Raw genomic sequence first — 21,602 nt, 5'->3', positions numbered from 1 at the left:
CCCATTGAGTCCTACGGGACTCAATGGGAATGGGGATCATGGAAACACCGGCAGCATCTCGTAATGCTGCCAGTGTTTCCTCGTCCGCCTGCAGGCGGGCGGTGTTAAACCCGCCAGGTCAGACCTGGCGGGAACATCACCTCCCGCCTGCAGGAGTTGTAATCGCCCGGCATGGAAACAACAGTGGCGGCGGGTTTACCGCCACCGTTGTTTCCATACCGGGCGATTTGTAATGAGGCCCAAGGGATTTAAACAACACAGAGTTATGTAGACTGACATTCTTAGGTTTAGACTATGAATAGAAATATCTGAATACCTTAAGGAAATTGTATAAAAACATAGTATAAATCCTGAAGAACCAATGGTTACATACTAATGATCGATTTTGCTCTTTCCGGTTTCAAAGTACCTAAAAAGACAGACAGCGTCACGGTTTTTTCATATAGACTTATATAATAAGTTTGACCCATTTTAACGTGCGATGCACAGGCATGAGGTTAATATCCACAACTCACGTCGGGCTCTCAATCATTACCAACACCCAAGCATGACTAATACTACATCGAATTTTAGTGGCTTTAGTATGTTTTATAAAGCCACACATAACAGTGATTAATTAGTACGAGCTACACTGGGACTATTTTAGACCAAAAGTGTCTCACGATTAGAGTGAGGCTCACCATTACCCTTTACTCAACCAGACTCATGTTCTAAGGCCCATTAGGCCCCTGTATACTAAATTAGATAGAGTCATCGATAACGAGATCAATTTTTCGTTTATTTTCATCTTATTGGACAGAATTATTTACAATGGGACAATGATGTCCTAATTTTGCCTCACCCGGTTTGGGGATGAGTGTAACACTAATCATTATAGACAAAGGAGCAATAAGAACTTTAGAGGAAGTAGAGGAACTTGTTGTCCAAAATACTTACGCAGCATTATTATGACGCTTTGTTTACACGGTGACCCCATTGCACGTACCAACGCGATGATGTCATCGATACACGCCGCTATTTCTAGCGGACATCTTTATTCTAAAAAAAAAAAAATCACACACAAGGCAGATGGCAGCTTGTTGAATCCAGGAATGAGGCTTGCTTTCAGCAAACAAATGGTGAACTGAGCACTTATACCCTCCCTTTTTCTAAACATTGACTTACTAGGCCTTTATGTGGGTTTATCTCTATATTTCAGTTAAAAAGATCGTGCTAGAGGAATAACATACCGAGTGCACAACGCCTAACTTCTACCATACAACCAGCTGAGTGGACTGTCACAATTTACACTTGGTAAGCAATTTTAAAGTTCGAGTGTTGAATATTTCTCATTTTTTGATCACTAGAATTCAAACTAAATCCACTATGTTCCCATAGGGACCCACTTCTGAACACTTGAACATGAGAGTATAACACAGGAGTTGACGATCAATTGAAAAGCAGCTCTGATTCGAAATCTCGGAGTGCTACTGGCCTATGCATGCCTAACATGGATTATCTCTAAAACTACTTAGTCCAATAAACTTACGGTATTGCACCCTCTCCCATAGGTAGAGATTTAAATGGTTCCTTACAATTTGAAGCGGCCATAAAAATAGAAAACCCATTCCTTCATTAGAAGCATTTAAACCTATCCTGCATTACGAGAGAACCCAGGTCAGCATTGTTCTAGAATCGCATACATATTTTTGGAAAACTCTCACCCTTCAACCCAAGTTGACACTTTTTCTTCGTTAGTAGATAACTTATATTTGAAATAGAATTTTGAAGATCTGTAGATTAATCCGGTTCTAGTTGGGAATTGAGGACTAAACATGGCTTATCTTTGAAGTGATGCATACAAAATGATAACCACGGTCAGGATCATGAACACCCCTGATTAGATGTATTCGCTCTTCGATAAATCACCCAATCAGTCAGCAAGAGAGACTATCTATGAAATATGGTTACAGGATTATAATTATGTGCAATATAATGGACAAAGGACAAGTCTGAGTAATATACAAGGTCTTGAGATATTGTCAACAATGAGGTTGACAAGGACAGCACTTTTTTTGAATTACTATGTTTCTCGACTCCGATCAAATTTAGTCACAATGGGCCTCATTACAAGTTTGGCGGTAGCCTTGCTGGTAAAACAGGCAGGCTGCCGCCAAACTTGCCATTTTTTCGGGCACCCGCGAATGTGCACTTACTGGGTCATTACGGCTTAGCCGGAACTGGTAATTGTCCATTCGCTGGTGCCGGAATGCATCACTCCCCATTCCCATTTGAGTCCCATAGGGAATGGGGAGGTTGGATGCACAGGCACCATTGAGAATGGGACTCAATGGTCCTTTTCTCCGCTCGATCGGGGCTGGACGCACTTCCCTTTTTTCCTCTCTGGCTCTCGCCAGCGTTCGTTTACTAGTCTGTCTATGTCTTTCAAATTACACTTTCCAGATTGTTCATCGTGTCACCGTCGCTTCTCGAGGGCAGATCCCCATCCTCTTTGTTTAGAGTGTTTGGGTCCGGAACACCGTTGGGACTCCTGTTTTTACTGTGGCTCCCTTTCGGTCCGGGCACTTCAGCGTCGGTTTGAGCGGTGGGAGGAGGTGTTCCGACGAACTCCTCCTTCGCATTTTCAGGCGTTCATCGACGAGAAGAAAAAACGCCCAGTAAGTTCTTTACTTTTCAGGGCACCCCGACCGGGGGATACCTTCACGGGTTCCTCTCGGTCTGGGAGGGGCGTTGATCACTCTGATACCGGGGTTCGCCCTGAGGTGCCCGTTGGGCCTAATAATTCTACCAGAGTTTTCTCCGAGGGTCTCCGTAAGGGGCCTGTGAACACCGGAGTACGCTCCGAGGCCCCTCCTGTGGGGGCTGCTTGTAGACCCAGTTCTACTGAGTCGTCGGGTACCGGAGTTCGCTTTGAGGCCTCTCTGTCGGCTTCCCTCAAAAACAAAACCGGGATGCGCCCCGAGGCCTTGGCTGGGCTTGTAGTTACCGAACGGATGTTCGAGGCCCGCACAGAAAAGGCTGTTACCGGACCTGGGTCCGAGGTCCCTCGTACAGAGGCTAAAGCTACCAACAGTTCTGAGAGGCCGGTCAAGGCTTTGTCGGTGAAAGCGCACCGTTCCCGCTCTTGTGGTGACACCAGATCTGTTGAGGGGGCAAAGAAGCAAAGTTCTTCTTTTACCGGCAGTGCCGAGGTCCTTCCTTCGAAGGCTCAGTTGGCGGTTGGTATGTCACAAAAACATTCCAGGCCTCATAGTACTGGCTCGGCCGAGGTTCCTTATGTTAAGGCTAAGATTAAGACCCCTGATCCATCGATGGGGACCCCTGCCTCACTTCCTCACGTGCCGCAGTTCCCCTCAGATGAGGACAAAATGGCTCCCATTTCCGCCACGACTACGGCAGCCATTTTAGGTGCTACCCCCACAACTACGCCATTGGCTTCTGGTGTAGGGCTCGGTCTCTTGGGTGAACCTAAGGTCCCTTGTCCACATCCTTACCGGCCAGGAACGCCCGGATGCCTCTTCCGCACAATGTTTCGTTGCCCGCGGGGGCGGCTCCTTTGATTTATGTGGATACGTCGGTGGAGGGCCCGGTGTGGCACCCTTCCCCGTTACGTCCCTGGATTTGTCCACCTCATGAGAGGCCTCCTCAAGTCCCGAAACAATCTCCTGAGGATGCCTTTTTCGGTAAATTTCAAGCGCTTATGCGCACCGACCCCATGAGGGAATATTTGAAAGGGCTTTTCAAGGAGATATGTTCACCGGCGCCTCCGTTTCCACCTGTTCCTCAGGTGGTTCCGCCGGCGTCTCCCTTGCCGGTGGGGCCCCCCCTGCTCTCTCGCCTTTGCCTCCATTGTCCCCAGTGGACAAGGCAGTGCCTGACATGGCTCAGCAGGATCCTGACCTGTCAGATGACCCTCAAGGCGATCAGGACAACAAGGACCTTCCCCGCTCTATCAGAGCCTTTCATGACCGGGTACAGGACATGATGAGTTTCTTAGATGTTCCGGTGCCCGAGGCACCCGCTCTGCAGGGGGGCGTGCTTTCTGGGGCGTTCACCCTGTCTCCCTTGGAGCGTACCGGCCTGTTCCTGCAGAAGGACGTTCTGGCCGAGGTCCGAAGAGTCTGGGAAAAGCCACACTCAGGACTTTTTGTCAATAAAAAGATTGACGCGAGGTACAGGCCGCATTCTTCTGAAGAGGTGACTCTGTCGTCTTGTCCGCCTCCCTCCTCTACGTTGATGGCTGCGGCCAATTTGCAGTCCAGACCTGCAGCATCCTCTTCCACGATGGCTACCCAGGTTCTGGGTAAGGAGGACAAGCTCCTCGACTCCCTCTGGAGGAAAATCTTCGCCAACTCGGCCTTGCAGCTTAGGCAGGCCAACGCCAAATTGATATTGGCGGGAGCTAACATGCGGATGTGGAAAGGTCTGTTGGAGTTTGAGGAGCACATCCCGGTCGAGAAGCTGGAGGACTTCAAAGGAGGCCTTTCCGATGCCAGGGTCTTGGCCCAGGATCTCCTGGAGGCTGTGGCTCATCACGTAGACCCCTCGGCTCGGGGCCTCATGCTCGGGGTTGATACCTCATGGCAGGGGTGGCTGCTTGCCACTAAATTTTCTAAGGAAGTGCAAGACAAGGTGTTGGACCTTCCATTCGATGGTAAGGAGCTTTTTCATTCTTCTACTGATGTAGAGCTCACCAAAACCAAGGATAGCACTCAGACGGCTAAATCATTGTCGGTTCTGGTTAAACCTCCTTTCAAATCCCAGAGACCGTTGTCGCAAAGTCGACCCTCCTCTGGTTTTAGGGGCTTCCTCGACCGCAAAAATGGCCGAGTGGATACTCCTGCGGGGAATAACCGCCGTAGACAACAACGCACATGGTTTTTCTCCCGCTCCTCAGCCTCCTCATCAGGTTCAGGTGGCACCGCCACCGATAAACCTGCCAAATGAGGGTTTTCAGCACTCGCACGAGACCCCGGTGGGAGGACGCATTGCGTCTCATTGGGAGGCGTGGCAGACCATCGCAGAAGACAGATGGTTCTTGTCAGTCGCTCGAGCGGGCTTCCGTTTACTTTTACCCCCTACCTATCCCTCAACCCTCCTTTTCAGCTGTCGGGCTCACCCTCCCTCAAGGCCGAGGTTCAGAAACTTCTGGATCTCAGAGCTGTGGAACCCGTTCCCCTTGGGGAGCGAGGGGAGGGCTTCTACTCCCGGCTGTTTACGGTGCCCAAACCCAACCAGGCTGGCCTGCGCACCCTCCTAGACCTTTCCCAGTTCAATCTTTTCCTACCCCAAGAGAAATTCTTCACGCCCGGCCAGATTCGCTCCTCTTTGCAGATGGGCGATTGGCTCAGCGTGGTGGATCTTCAGGATGCGTACATGCAAATCCTATCCTGATTTGGAATCCACACAGGAGATACCTCCGCTTCTCTTTGGGAAAGGAGCACTTCCAGTTTCGGGTGCTTCCTTTTGGCCTCAGCTCAGCGCCACGTGTCTTCACGAAGATGATGTCGGTGATTGCGGCCTATCTTCGTCTCCAGGGTATCCATGTGTATCCTTATTTTGACGATTGGCTCTTACCCAGCCCTTGTCTGTTGGCAGCAGCGGTCAACCTCCAGTCTCTCCCTCAGCTCCTGGTCCATCTTGGGCTGTCGGTAAACTGGCGGAAATCCTCCATGACGGTTTCACAGGACCTGATCTTCCTGGGTTTTCGTTGGAACACGATCGACTGCAGAGTGTATCTGACCGGGGACAGAATGGCGGATCTGTTGGCCACGTGTCAGATGTTTGTGCAGTCGGAGAGCATGTCGGCCTGGTGGTTCCAGAGGCTTCTGGGCCTCATGGCCTCGTGTGTACTGGCTCTTCCTCTTGCTCGTCTCAAAATGAGACGGACCCAGATGGCTCTTCGGAGCTCATGGCGTCAGGCAGTGGATCCGGATTCCATGCGGATAATGATTCCGGATTCCATGAGAGTGGACCTGGATTGGTGGTCATCTCTCAGCAATCTGTCTGGGGGCGCGGGGTTTCAGGACCCGTCCCCACGGTGACGATCACGAAGAACTCTTCCCTCCTCGGGTGGGGTGCGACATTAGATCTTCTTCAGGTCTCGGACCTCTGGTCGCCTCAGGACAAGCTCCTGCACATAAATCATTTGGAGCTTCGGGCGATCTTCCTAGCGCTCAGGGCGTTCAGACCGCTCATTGTCAACAAGGTGGTCCGCATAAGAACGGACAATGTGGTATGAATGTATTACATAAACAAGCAAGGAGGAACAAAGTCTCCCCCCCTCGTGGACCTGTCCATCCAGATTTGGGAGTGGGCCATGCTTCATGGTGTCTGGCTGCTTGCCGTGCACATCCCGGGCCAGCTGAATGTCACAGCGGATGCCCTCAGCCGGCGGACAATGGTCAGCTACGAGTGGGAGTTGAAGGCGGAGGTCCTTTTATGGATTTTCTCGCGTTATGGCACACCGGAGGTGGACCTCTTCGCTACGGTGGTAAACAAGAAGCTTCCCCAGTATGCCTCCAGAGGGGGGCTGGGAGCCTCCTCTCTGGGGGATGCTCTCGAGATTCCATGGCACACCATGAGAGTTTACGCCTTCCCGCCTCTGCCTCTAGTTCATCGAACAATTTGGAAGTTGAAGAACTCTGTGAACTGTTCTCTTCTGCTGATAGCTCTGTTGTTGGCGGCCAGGTTTTGGTTCTCAGAACTTCAACACCTGTCGGCGTATCCACCGATCAGGTTACCAGTAACTCCCGATCTTCACCAAGGGGAACAACAGATGTGGCACCCCTCCCCACAATCGCTCAGCTTGGCCGCATGGTGCCTGAGTTCAAGTCTTTAGAGCATCTGAGTTTGTCTGCGGATAACATGCGCATTATCCAGGCAGCCAGGAAATCCTCGACCAGATCTCAATACAGAAGTAAATGGCTCAGGTTCTGTCATTGGTGTTTGGAGAAGAAGTTGGATCCAAGGGTGCTGTCCTCCCTAGCAGAGTCAGGGGTTCATGTTCTGTCATGCAGGACTTATCTCTCAGCGGTTTCCGCTTACCTTTCTACAGACCTGTGTTCTTATTCTCTAACTAACCGAGTGGTGAAGAGGCATTTTGCTGGCTTGACACGCCTCTACCCTCCGGTGCGTAATCCGCACCCGCCATGGGACCTAAATGTAGTCCTGACGGCGCTGTTCCATAAACCCTTTGAACCAATGGCTACGGTAGACCTCAAGTAATTGCCGTGGAAAGTGTCTTTTCTGGTCGCCGTTACGTCAGCGAGGAGAGTGAGTGAGCTCCAGGCATTGTCGGTGGAGCATCCTTTTTTGGTCTTTCACAAGGACAAGGTAGTCCTTCGGACAAACCCGGCTTTCCTACCAAAGGTAGTGACTGAATTCCATCTGAATCACCTTCCGTTTTATTTTCCGAACCCTGCCTCAGAGGCTGAAAAAGTTCTACACTGTCTTGATGTCCGAAGAGCTCTTAAGTTCTACCTGGACAGGACTTCCGAGCTTAGGAGTTCTTCTCAACTCATTGTGACCTTCGGTAACCCTCAGGGCAAGCCGGCGTCTAAGGTTACTATTTCCAGGTGGGTTGCCGCCTGCATCACGGAGTCGTTCACCGTCCAAAGGCTGAAACCTCCTAAAGGTATCCATGCGCACCTGGTGCAGGGCAAGGCAGTCGCGGTTGCTTTTCAGAAATATGTTCCCTGAGAGTCCATCGCTAGGGCAGCTACTTGGGCCTCCCCATCAGCTTTCTGTAAGCATTACTGTCTCGACTTGAGCTCTAGAGCTGATGCTCAGTTTGGTCAGGCTGTGCTGAAGAACCTGTTTCAGTAAGGGGTATTTCCATCCACCCGTAGTTCCTGTAAGGAGTGCTTGGGAATCTCCCACAAGTATGGAGGAAAGGGGACGGGACGTAGGCGTATTACCAGGTTACTCACCGTAGTGACCACCTTACTCCTAGTCCATAGCCCCCTTTCCTCCATACTCCCGCCCACCGTCCCCTCTAATAAGGTTCCTCTGTTATTGCTAATGGGTCTGTGACCCGGCGATAGAAAAGGACTGATGGGCGATGCGCGAGTCGGAACCAAGTTGGGCGGGGTTACGGGCCGCATGCCGGGCCCCGCGCAGGAAAGAGAGGAGGGACACATTTTTGAAAAAAATGTGGGTGCTTTTTACAAAGTGCTCCGGTCCCGTCCCACAGGACGGAGAGATGTCCCACAAGTATGAAGGAAAGGGGACTATGGACTAGGAGTAAGGTGGTCACTACGGTGAGTAACCTGGTAAAACTTGCCCCTGAAGAAGCGAACTATCTCGAAACGTGTTGGGTCATATGAATATTAAAATTTGATGTTGAAATTGAAAAATGAAAGCCAGTGTCTATTTGATTGTATGATAACTAACTTGACCATGAAAAACAGAATTTTGTGAATAAGGATTTATACAAAAACATTAAGTCTTTTACCAAACTGTTGGACTCATATATTGAGCCCAACAGGGTACGGGAGTTCCTTAATAGGGAACTTATTTCTGTTTTTTTCTAATAGCGCAAGCTACCCAGATCTATGAGGTTCAAAAGCCTGTAGAAAATAAGAATTCCCCCAAAAATCCCAAAACGAACACCCCTGCTGCTGCCAAGGTGGCGGAGGTGAAGAATACCTCCATTTTGGACCTAGAAATGTAGGGCCCCTAAAAATCCACCTCCATCTAACAAACCAAATGGGAGGCAGAGAAGACCCTCTGACCAGTCCCAAGCAGGTGGTAGCCAGGCAGGGACCCCACACATGTGTCACCCGACTCTGCCGACTATATTAGCCCAATTTATAAGGTGAACAGACCCATCTTGGGGTACCTATGGTCTCTCCCGGCTCAGGGGGGGATCCAATCAGGTAAGTACGGCCCCAGAAAACCTTCCTCCAAGCTGCCCTCCAAACTTCCCGCCAAACTTCCCTCAGGGGGGGCAGTAATCTTCCACCCTTCAATTTAAGTTTCTTCGCCAGGTACCTTCTGAAACCCAACAGTCAGAACAATCCTTTTCTCTATCCCTGCTTTCCGGAGTCTAGACCCCCAAATCAGGGAGAAAGGAGACCAAGGATGGAGGGCTACCAGGGAAACCCTCCATACCCAAGCTACTCTGGGAGAAGAGACCCTTCCAGAGAGCAGCAAAGATTTGACCCTAGACCCCCATATCAGCCATAAAGGGTGTCACAACTGGAGCGCCAGGTCCAAAGCTTGACCCAGGACTTGAGTCGCATGTTGAGGGCTCAGCAGAACATGGCTGCCCAGAACAGCTCGAACCAAGGGTCTGGCACCCTGGAACAATGACTGAGAGAAAACCCCGACAACCAACAGGTTCCAGAGGAAGAGGCTCGGGACAAAGGGGGATGCAAAGCGCTAGAGGAAGCATCCTTCCTCACCCATGAAAGGCCTCTAGAAGCCTCTGAACCTGAAACCAAATCTCCTACCCCCGAAAAACTGCAACCAAGGGAACAGAGGGTAAGTAGTAGAAACCAAATGATCAAGAAGGCCCATTTTGTGGAGGAAGTCCGTGTCCTCTAGTTTGAAGGGGAAGAATCCCTGGAGGATTCAGGGAAGAAAGTCTTCTCTTTCAAGGATGGGGGTATTCCTCCAAAGAAAAATGGGTCCCAATAGACCCTAACTTAGACTGGATAAGTATGGGGACCTAGACCTAGAACCGCCTATCCTTGAACCCAGAAATGTCATCCCGAGGACTCAGAAATAGATGAGGGATCCTCCCCCCAAACCGGCTCAAGTGACTTGGATAAGAGGGACAGAACAGAATCAAGGGGAAAAGGCGATTCACAATCTCTCCAAATCTCAGGATGCCAAATTTTCTTCACAGATTCCTGAACCCCGATGCAGAAAATTGCCCAAGATCACACAGTGTTGGTGTTCATAATAAAGGAATTAACCAACCAGCTGGCCCAAAATACACATTTCCTTTGCCCCCTTGAGGAGAAAGAAGGCAGGTGTTATTCCCCTGTCAAGGTGCAATGGCAGGGTTCATTTTCAGTGCTGGTGGATACAGGATCCCGAGCCACCCTTCTATCCAAAACAACATTTGATCAGATCAATTCAGGAAGGGGGTAGTCACCAAATTCCCCTCACACCTCTTCATGAACAACTCCGGAGATCAAAATTGGGCGACACAAGGTGAAATACCCAGTTATAGTCGTCATTCCAGAGGGAACACCCTGTCTCCTAGGGAGTTGTCACCCCTAATCGACACCCCTAATCACCCCTAAACAAGGTCTTCTGGACGCAGACTAACCGGACAATAAAACTAAAAGAGAGCACAAACTATGTAAGCTTGTATGGCACATGCCATATGGTTGAGCAGCGGTCTGACAAAATTGAGTTGTTCCTTAGGAATAATCATGTCCCCGACATAACTGTAATTTCTGTATGAGAACAAACTGGTGATGGGAACCCTTCTCCATACCTGAAAATCAACCTTCCACACAGCTTTAAGTGGCATTTCACACTGGAAGGAAATACCCTGACATTTTATACGGATACACAATTTGAGGAAAACCCAAATCTCATGATAAAAAGTGATGAAAAACCAGCCCAAAGTATGGCTGAGATTCAGAAAAAGGGTGAACAGCTGTTCCTCCCCATTCAGGTAATGAGGGGTGGGGTAGCCTGTTCTCGCCAGAGTATGCCTGAATAATGGAAAAAGCTTAATCAGTGAAGCGCTATTCAGGAAACTCATAAAACATCAGACCATTCCCACTTTTAAGCTGATCGATAAGTGGGAAATGGGCCTGGTAACTCCCAATTCCAAACATCTTCTGCCTAGCAGGTGCATGCTAAAAGTTTCCATTGGTGATAAAAGCATAGAGCATAATTGTTGGGTTGTGCGAGATGTCCCTTCAGCCTTACACTTAGGCAGTGACATTCTCAATCGATTCGCAATTAATTTGGACCTCATTAACTACAAAGTCTGGTCCCGACTGGTGTCACGATCACACAGGTCCCTGGCGCAGGAGTGGATTTAACCAACCACCCCGCAGTGGTCTTGGTGCCTGCAAGTCAAAGCTTACGCAGACATTCGTGACCTAAGCAAGGAAGGAGGGTTAGGGTCTCGTTGGTTGGATGGGTATGGGGGAATTAGGATAACCGGAAAAAGGGATAGGTAGAGGTTATGGATGGGGTTGGGGAATTTTTGGGAGAGGGTTTTGATTCTTGCAGACCTTTCACCACCTGCCAGTCTAGGTGGTTCCAACATTCCTTGAATACTTCTGCATGGTTCATAGAATCTACAACAAACGTACACTTGGTTTACAAATGCTATACCAACAAAAACTAGGCGATTTGCACATAGTGCCAGTTGACATTCCACTGGCGTTACATATAGTATGCATGCACACTTAGCTCTTAAGTAGTCCTAGTCCAGAGATGTGGTCCTTGGTCGTTGCCAGACAAGAGCTGTCAGTCGTGTGCTGTGTCCTTAGATTTTTGGGGCAAGGTCCAAACTACTAAAGAAAAAAATCTGAGAGTTACTGCGTGTTCATGCAGTTTGCGGTCATTCTCTCTGCATGCCACTCTCGTACATCTACACACACACACACACACTCCCTCGAGATTGCTATTGGTGTGCACTGCCACACGTGGCTCTTGCCAATGAATTGTCCCTAAATCCCCTTGCCGGGTCAATGCTGCTCGAATAATGTTGGCACGAGCGTCACTGCACGTGGCTTTCAGCATGTATTTTGCCGTTCTGCTTCCTTGGAGTTTGTGTTTTTTGTTTTTGAAAGGCAAACCATACATGTGTCAAGCGTGTCTTAAGAAGTTTCTGCTGTAGTGAGGAACATAAATCAAGCAAGTAACAACTGAAATTCCACCAAAGGCGCGGCTACTAAGCTTTGCAAGCAGGCGCAGGGGCGATATTATGGGCAAAATTGCCCCCCTGCGCTTCCCCAGCTCCCCTCTGCGACGCTGTGCTACTTATCTGTAACGAGCGAGGGGCCGGAGTGTTGATCTGGTGGGCCGAGGCCCCTCGCATGTGTTTTCACTGGAGCTGCTCTGCACACGTCCTATCCCCTCAAATTCTCGAACACAAGCCCCATGCCTCGGGGCCTGCGCATGTGCGGTAGCACGCCACACCCGATCTGCTTCCTGATTGGCTGCCCATGCCCAGAGCATGCTGGGCATTGCAGTTCTGGCGTGCTTTAAGCCTACAGAGAGGACAAAGCAGTCTCCTGTAAGGCCCTTACCCATAGGATTCAAGACTTTAGCAGTGTTTTTAATAAAAGCATGACTCAAAGCACCTACAATTTTGTTCCCTTTTACTGGTTTCGAATGTTTTGTCCTATTCCTTTGCCCTTTTCCTGGTCCATCCCTGACATCACCCCTCCCAACCCCCACAGAAGGCAGATGGCCTGGATTTGTTTGGATAGTTCCTATGAAAGGCGCACAATAATCTTGGAGCATGTACATGAGTAGAAGGCTCCCAAAAGCGATCCTCAGGTCCATATCCAATCCACTCTATCAGGTTGTATACCTGCCCAGTTTTATGTTTCTTGGAATTCAAGATGGCTTGAACCTCATATTCCGGTTCTCCTTGTATCATGATGGGAGGTGGCCTTTGGGTCAAGGTGGTTTTCGAGGCTGGCCACAGGGTTAATAATTTTCTCTATGGCAAATGGGCCCAGATAATGTGGCTGTAATTTTCGTGTTCCATGCAAGGATATATTCTGGGTGGATAACCATACTTGATCACCCAAGTGGTATAGAGGACTGGCGCGACAATGTTTGTTGCCATATTTCTTATATGTGGTTTTAGACTGAATAAGATTACCCTGTACCTCCTTCCAAAATTGCTCAATGCACTTTCACTGCCCTGTCAATGTTGGGAGGGCTAAGGTCGGGCATAATTACAACAATAAGTACCCTAGGATGATGGCTGTAGAGGCAATAAAAGGGCGATTGCTTGGTTGACGCATGACCTGCATTATTATATGCTAGCTCTGCTAACCAAATGTGTTCAACCCAAGATGTTTCTCTACTGGTGGTAAAACAATGTAGGTATTTCTTGAGGCTTTGGTTCACCCGTTCTGTCTGGCCGTCCGTTTCCGGATGATAACCCGACGATAGACATACGTCCATCCCTATGACCTTACAGAACTCTCGCAAAAAACCAGGAGGTGAATTGTGGTCCTCTATCGGTGATAATTCTGTGTGGGAGTCCATGGAGACGTTGGAGAAGTTGGAGGAACAATTCTGCAACACTACCAGCCGCCGGCACCCCTTTACAGGGAACGAAATGTGCCATTTTTGAGAAAGTGTCTACGATGACTAATATAGAGGTGTAGCCCTTCACCACTGGTAGATCCACTATGAGGTCCATAGTAATAGGATGCCATGGTGCGGAACGGGTAGGCAAAGGATGGAGTAGACCAGCTGGTTTCTGGTGGTTTGCCTTATTACGGGCCCAAATGTCACATGCAGCAACATACTGCCGGACATCACGTTGCCATGTTGGCCACCAAAAATGTCACGCTACCAGTTCTTGAGTTTTGGTTCTCCCTGGGTGTCCCGCTAACGATGAGTCATGGCACCATGACATGGCCTTTTCCTGAAGCTCTTTTGTAGGTAAATATAATGCTTGACCATGATAGGGAAGCCCAGCGACAATACTATGTTGTGGGTCCTGTATGCGCCACTTGTGCATATCCTGGGGAGTTGAACGGTTCCACATGCCCCGATGGCCTCTTCCCTACATTGACCAGGGACTGGCCCAGATCCAAGGGTCAAAGGTGTATACCGCCATTAACCTGACCAATAGATACAGGACAGTGCCCGTGAGTAGGGAAAACCAGTACAAGCTGGCCTTTACCTTTGGTGGAAGCAGTACACGTATACCCGAACCCCTGTTGGATATATAAACTCCGGCAATGAATTTAACATTTTTCTGCACACGGCCATGCCCGACTTGGGTGAAAGGGGAAAGCTGGCCTATGTGGATGATGTTCTAATTAAAAGCTCAACCGTGGAGGAATATATAGCGGAAATCTGCTATGTTCTGACCCAGTTGAAGGAAGCCGGAGCCAAACTGTCCTTCTAGAAGGTGCAGTGGTATAAGACCCGCCTAAACTTCCTAGGGCATGAAATTACCCCTGAGGGTCTCTGTACCCAGGTGAAAAAGTTGGAAGCATTACTAAAACTGAAAGACCCCCATGACTATGCGTGAACTAGGAAGCCTTCTTGGACTGACTAATAATAGTTGAAAGTTCATAGAGTATTCAGATGTCACGTGACCCTTGGTCCATTTATTAAATGGTCAAGTGGGAGTGGGGTCCTGAACAAGCCGAGGCAGTGAAACAACTGAAGAGAAGCCTCTCACAAGTGCCTTGTCTAGATTACCCCATCAAAAACAAGGAATTCTTCTTGGAGACGGGGTTCTCAAATACTTGCTTGACTGCAGTATTATACCAGAAGCATGACAAGGTCAACAAATTCATCTACTATGTGAGTATCACTTTGTCCTCTGTGGAGAAAAAAAAAATTCAATGAGTGTGAGAAGGCATGCCTGGCAACGGTTTGGTCATTGAAAAATTACCGCCCCTTCATCCAGGCGAAGCACATCATCGTCGAGACTCCTCACTTGCCTTTGCAATATCTACAAAGCGACCGAATACGGTCGGGGAACGTGAGTAATTCCAGAATTGCTTCCTGGATTCTATCCATGCAAGGCTTTCCTGCGGAGGTCAGATATGGCCAAAACAAGAAGATTTCCCTCGCACAAGGTTTGGATGACTTGCATGATTGTTCTTGAGAAAACTGTCTTGAAGATGAAAGTCTAAAAATACAAGACAACATGGAGGCGTACCTGATTTCCCTGCACAAAGTCTATGAGGAAGACACGTGCCAAAGGATGCCCACAGTTTATGTGGATGGGCGCTCCTGCCATGTAGATAACAATGGGGAAAAGGAACTGATGGCTGGCATTGGACATGCCTGAGTGAATGATGCCCCAGAGCCCTCCACTGGGTATAAGATCGGTCCCCAAAGTAGTCAGGTGGCTCAGTTTATGGCGATTAATCAGGCCATCCTCACTGCCATGCAACACCAACTCCATGAACTTGTCATATTCACTGATTCAGATTATGGCTGGAACGGGTTTGTGGAGCACCTAATAAATTGGAAAACCAGAGTCAGACTGTGTGAAAATAACAAACCACTCAAGCATGGGAAATTAATACAATCCATTGATAATCTGGTCACCTCTAATGAGATGTCCATCTACTGGAAGAAGATCAAGGGCCATTCCAGAATGGAGGGACCAGGCAAAACTGGAAATTAGCTGGCTGACCAGTTGGCCAAAACCAGAGCCATCCATGGGGATCTCATTGAAATCGAGTCCCTGTTGGGGGAAATCCAGTTTGCAGCTGTCCCCAGGTCCCAAACCTTTTCCCTAAATGAACTCTCAACTGCCCAGTGGAGTAAGGAGACCCCAGATGCTGATTTGATCATGGCTTAAAAAGGGATCGAATAATTGGGAAATTTTATCAACACATTTATGACCCAGTGAATTTTCCTCTGACCAAACTGATTACATCGGGAAAGATGATCTCCGGGTGTTGATGAAGTTTCCCAAAATGTTCCGAATCCAAGAAGGTTTGTTGGTACGGAGATCCATCTCTGGATGTGACCAGTCGGTGGTACCTACCTCATTCCGAAGCATGATGTTAAGTCACATCATGCTGTGTCCACAGCGGGTCATCGGGGGTTTCATACTACATTGGAAATCTTGTGAGAGGTCGCATACTGGCTACACATGGGTCAGGAACTCGACCAATATTTGAAGGGGTGTCTTGTGTGTATGCAATTTCAGCCAAGTTCACTCACACACCGATCTCCCCTGCAGAAAAGGGGGATGACACTGTTATGGTCAGATTTACAAGTAGATTTCATCGGGCCCATGATTCGCTCAGCTAGAGAAAACAAGTACATATTAACAGTAAGATGCTTGTTTACCAAATTGGTGGAATGTCTCCCGGCCCCAAATTGCAAGGCAGAAACAGCTGCTGCCCTGATGATCAACCACATCTTCTCGCGTTTCGGACCTCCCCAAAGGATTGAGTAAGACTGAGGAAGTCACTTCACCAGCAAGGTGATGACAAAGATAAGGGAGATACTTGGGGTAAAGAGAAAACTCCATATTGCCTACCACCTAGCCTCTAGTGGGGGAGTTAAGAGGTAGAACAAAATGATTGTGGGCATCCTAAAGAAATTTGTGGTGGTCTCTGGGCCTAGCAGGTACATCTTACTACCACTTGTTCTGATCGCCATCAGGTCTACACCATCTTCGGCAACCAGGATTTCTTAATTTGTGCTAATGACGGGACGAAAAATGGTTCTACCACAGCATATTCTCTACAGAACTCAAGAGCAGACCCTGATCAAGGCGTCCACGATATATGACTATATTGAGAATCTGAGAAAACACCTTCAGCATGCTTTTGCGTACCCTCAACGGAATCTGGAAAAATCGGCAGAGGGGATGAAAACCAACTATGATTTAAAGACCACTTAAAAATAATATCAAGTAGGAGACAGGGTCTACTTGTACAATTTTCAGAGGAACCAGACCAAGGAGCGGAAATTGCTTCCCTCCTGGCGCGGCCCCTTCAAAATTGTAGACAAAATCTCACCTGTCGCCTATTAGATCTGTGTCCCTAAACGAGAACAAACGGAAGAGAAATGGGTGCACATCAATCAGTTGAAGTGCTGTCATCCGAGGCAGAACTTGTAACTGATTGAAGAACCCAGTGAGGGTAGAGCCCAGTAATCCTCCGAGGAGTAAAGGTAGGGAATGGGAACCGGGATGAAGAAAATCATACATTAACAGGGAGTAGAACAATTATTCTTATTTTGAAAAGACTATGAAAAAAAATGTAAGGAACCACTGTTTGGGAAATATCTGCATGTAGAAAAACCAAATGTATGCCTGCCATGTGCATCTTGTATGTATCTCTCCTGCTGTTTTGTTGTCTATTTTCTACCTGGGAAAATGGTTTTGTGTAAAATAACTAATCTCTGCGTTCTTCTTGACAGATCTATTAACTCCTTGCCTCTACAGGCTCTAGGAGGGCTGTAGGACGGGGAGAGGCCCAGGAACCACAACCTAATGGAAAAATCAAAATTCAAAGAGATTGGATGCAAATTAGTGCACCACTCCATCAGGACCAAGAATAGAGCATACACGCTCTGAAGGAGAGTACAGGAGTGAGCCCAGGAGAAGGCACGCTCTGAAGGAGAATCCCTGGGATGAACATAGGCAATCGTAAAAAGAAAACCCCACTCTCTCCTAGCTCTTCTGTCTCAATAAAGTTACCACGGAGCTAGGAGGGGCACTTGTGGGGTGAAATAACCCTGAATACCATAACAAAAGGCCGGAGTCAGTATGAGTGCTCCCCATAATGAATCCAGGTGAAAATAAGGCCCTGAAATAACTAAACGAAAAGGAGCAAATTTAGACACCTAAGCCTGGTGATGCCTGAAAATGTTCCTTGTTACACATGACGGGAAGACCTTTGAACTTTGGAAAAAGGCCTGGAAAAGTTGAGACCATATTGGCAAAAACGGCGGCATCCAGCCTGTACATTTGTGTGCAAACCTGCACTGCAGAATGGAGTTTTTCCCTATGACCAACATCATCCCCTTCAAAAGCCGTTTTTCATTTTCAGTTAAAGACATGATTCTCAAAATGTGTGCAAAGCTTTCAACAAAAGAGTTGGTTTCTGTCATGTTGAGAGCCTGAACTGGGTTAAAAAGCTGCAGTCAAATGAAGGCCTTTTCCACTGCTGGGACTACAAAAGACATTTCGATTTTGCCCTAAGTAACACTTTGTAAAACCAGGTGTGCATCAAAGTCTTGAAAAGTATAATCATGTTGCTCACATGTAACCACTGTATGCAGGGAACAACATTGCAGTGATATTTCAATATTAATGGGTTTTATTTCAGAGTTCATGTCGAATTAAAATGCAAGCTAAAAAGGCAATTTCAGCTGAAGGAAAGGTTGAGGGGAATGAATTGCGAGTAAGTTTCAATTCCTGGACGTGAATCTCCAAGAGTGAAACTGGATTTAAAAGTTGTGTTGCCAAGGGAATGAGTTGAGGAATTCTCTGGATACGCACGTTTTATGACAAAAAGCATGAGGGGTTTTACAAGCCATTGTGCAGAATGGGATATATGCCGTTTATGCAATAACTTGGAAAATATTAATTGTACATTATCCATGTGCAGATTTATGAACTGCTTCTGGTGGGGTGAAAACAATTTTTGGGCCCCTACACAACCCAAGTTATTCAGGAAAATATTATGGGGCATTCCTGGTGTGACTGAGAAATATGAAAAATTGAGGAAACATGAAAAAAGTAATCAATATTCCGCCTACCAAATGTCGTTGGGAGCAAATGAGGAAAAAACCTTAACACGGCCATAGAATAAATAACCTACAAACTTCTAGGTTGGATCATTTGATTCACAAACAAATATAGTGTCCACAAATGCTGGAATATTTGGAGTAATCTGATGAGAAAGGGCATTTGTCAAAAATGTCCATGTACAAAATCCAGATCCAACCCCCTGTCTCAGTCAGATGATGAATAGGGTATCCTCCCCTTGCTTCTCAAATCACTCCCCCATTCTCTGGACCTACCAGCTCGCAGAGGGTGAGGGAACCCTTGACCACTGCCATATCAGTTGTGCGAGAAGGATGACATATCAGTCATGTCATGTGCCTTATAAATCAGTTACTCCACCTTAAATGAGGATTCTCTCTACAAAATCTGAGGTGTGCAGCTGATCAAAAATCTAGAGCTATCTTTGCAGAAGTGGGCCTAGTTTGGGAGTGGAGCAGGGAGTTGGAGTAGCTGATTTTGAGGACTGAGATAGGACTTGACTGACCCCTTTATGGTCCCTGCAGCGAAGCCCTGGTTCCCCTTGATGATCATAAAGCGATTTTACTCTTGTAAGTATAGATCTTCCCAGCCTTATATTAAACAAGACCTATCTTCTTAAGCACTACCCTTGAGATTCCCATTGGGTAAAATCACCAATTTTATCAGTTTGTGAAAGTCAGTCATTTCTATTGAAAAGTGTTTTATTTTGCTATGCATTGTAGTAACTCTCCCATTGAAAAATCCTTTGATCACCTGTGCATTTGTCATTTTTCCCCCCGGAAAAGTCCTTTGTTTGCCTTCATAGTTAAGTTATTTTCCTGTGGAAGAATCTGTTGTACGTCCGTGTATTTTCGCCATTTCCCATTTAAGAATTTCCAGTGTGTGTAGATCCTTAATATATTTGGCTTATTAAATCAATTAATTCCCACATTACTTCACGGGATAGGGAAAGGTAGCATTCAAAACTACCTCTCGCTTCTCTGTGTCTTGCGAGTCATTATACATATAAAGTATTCCCCAAGAAGCCCTTTCATTAAGAGCTGAAAACCCATTTTTTCCATGTGTTAAAGGGGGTTTCAAAACAAATTTCCATTTGCATCTGGCATTTTGAACCCAAACCAATTTTGTTATTGTGAGTAATCCCTTTGCCCAAATTCTTGCGTGTTATGTGCTTAACTAACTAACTAACTAAAAACTGAGCTCCTATGAGTTTCCCATTGTTTGGAGGATGTGTGACATTTGCAGCCTGAGCAGGAATAAAGGTGACTTCCATTTTTGTTTTTCTAAAAATATCTTTTATCCTTTGAAAGCTCATTTTCCCTACTCTATCCTTCTCCCCCTATCATATTCTGAGCACGGATTTTAAATTGCATTTCCTTTGTTTTTCATTGTTGGGAGCTTGTCTGGCCTTCCCAGGCACTGCAAGAAAGTGTGATTTCCATTTTTGTTTTTCTAAAAATGTCACTTCACCTGTTTAAACTTGTTTTTCCTAGTTCATTTCTCTGCCCCTGGTACCAAATTTTGAATTGCATTCCCTTTTATTTATTTTTATTTTTGTCATGTTTTACCTGTAGAAAAACCGAATTTCCTATGTGTGCTAGCTAGTCTATTTTGAAGCCCCATTTCTCTCCTAGTGTAAGCAGCCTGAAGTACCCGCGTGTGCTGTACCATACCAGTGGCATTAAATCCTTCAACACTCATTTTTCAATTTTCGCAGGGGGAGTGCTTAACCTTCCTGCAATTATTTGAGTGGAATTGTTTTGCATTGCTTTTCGTGAAACAAAATAGTAGTGGCATCACAGCATTATAAAAGTCTGCATTTGTGTTGCCACATCAGTAGTGGCTGCTGTCATCTGTTTGTTCTGATTTGATATCGCAATAATAAATTTATAATAAAATATTCATTGACAACACACCGGCCTGGTTCCTGGTCTATTGGGCCAAAGGGTGTTGATGGAGGTTGGGTGTGAGACGGGTTGGAGGACTCTTTAAAAACCATTTGGGGATTGTAAAAATAAAAGGCGGTTTAATTGTGCACACACCCATTGCAGGGAAAAAAGGTCCCTGACTTGCTTGTGCTGCGTAATATACTGTGACAACATTGAAAGCAAAAATGGCCTGCACATGTGTTTGCAAATAAAACGGCTTTAAAAAGCCCAAATGGGGAAAATATCACTGCGCACAGAAAAATGTCAGAAACAGCAAAACTTGATGTGTGGGTTGACCAAACCTATGTATATTATGTTTCACCCACCAAACTCCAGTGACATGTGAAGAGACATGTAACCTTAAGGAAAAACATGTTCAGGGTGTGGAAAGCCACACTTCCAGGTGGATGTCACATCTCACATCTAATAGCCCGGAATAAAATGTGGTCCTGCTAAAGGCATCAAAATTCAGTATCCTTCAGACCTACTGACTAGGGAAGCAAGGACTTCAAGAGAAAGCCATGCTTGGCTGGAGCATGACTAAAAGGAGTGAATCCTTGGTGCACCCACTTCAAAGAGACTCATAAAAACCTCTGGTCACAAGTTGGCACAGTGGGACAGATGACTGTGTGGGATGGAGAAGCCCTCCCCTTTGTTGCACAGGAACACTCACAATTAATTTAGAAGACTATTTGCATTTTCAGCATTTTGCGCAGCAACCATACTGTGGATTGATTTCATTTTTACACAATTTTTCATGTACTTTGCAGTGGGACTGGGGGGTATAAAATGCATCTACCTGTGACTCCGAACTGTAATGGCCAGTTAGATTAGATTTCTGGCTGATCTGAACATGTTACAAATGTGAGAGTTGATGAAAAGGTGGAAAATGAAATTAGGGATATGCTTTATAACTGTTATCTTCATAACTGTTGTGCATTTTATGGAATCAACAAAAATGTGACGCATGGCCATGCTACATCGTAAGTGTTTGGCGGTTGGCTTATCCAATTCCCCATGATCAGCTAAAACAGAAAATATGTTTCGTATGGCAGTTGCTAGTACAATTATGAAGTTGTGATACATACTAGTTTTTGCCAAAAAGTGGAAAGGAGAACAAAGGATGATGACAAATGGAAAAAGACAGTTGTTGCTCCAAACCCCTAAACCAATCCTGATTGGGGGCGGAGAGAGAGAGGGTAACTGTCCAATCTTAGTGGCAGGGATTATTGCAGGGTACGTCCCCTAAA

The 21,602-nt window shown here is 46.9% G+C and overlaps 1 long non-coding RNA gene across 1 annotated transcript in view; it reads left to right on the top strand.

Annotated features, from left to right (window-relative positions):
• LOC138492205 (uncharacterized) overlaps nucleotides 1-20,337 on the top strand; it is a 95,394-nt gene extending 75,057 nt beyond the window's left edge. The window contains exon 3 of the long non-coding RNA XR_011276165.1: nucleotides 17,074-20,337. This is a non-coding gene — a long non-coding RNA (uncharacterized lncRNA). The remainder of the gene's footprint in view (nucleotides 1-17,073) is intronic.
• Nucleotides 20,338-21,602: the final 1,265 nt, after the last annotated feature.

This window comes from Ambystoma mexicanum, chromosome 10 (genome assembly GCF_040938575.1).
Source record: "Ambystoma mexicanum isolate Mex_15411 chromosome 10, UKY_AmexF1_1, whole genome shotgun sequence".
In the NCBI taxonomy this organism is placed as follows: Eukaryota; Metazoa; Chordata; class Amphibia; order Caudata; family Ambystomatidae; genus Ambystoma; species Ambystoma mexicanum.
The sequence above is the reverse complement of the archived record's forward strand: the minus strand, read 5'-3'. Positions and strand labels throughout refer to the sequence as shown.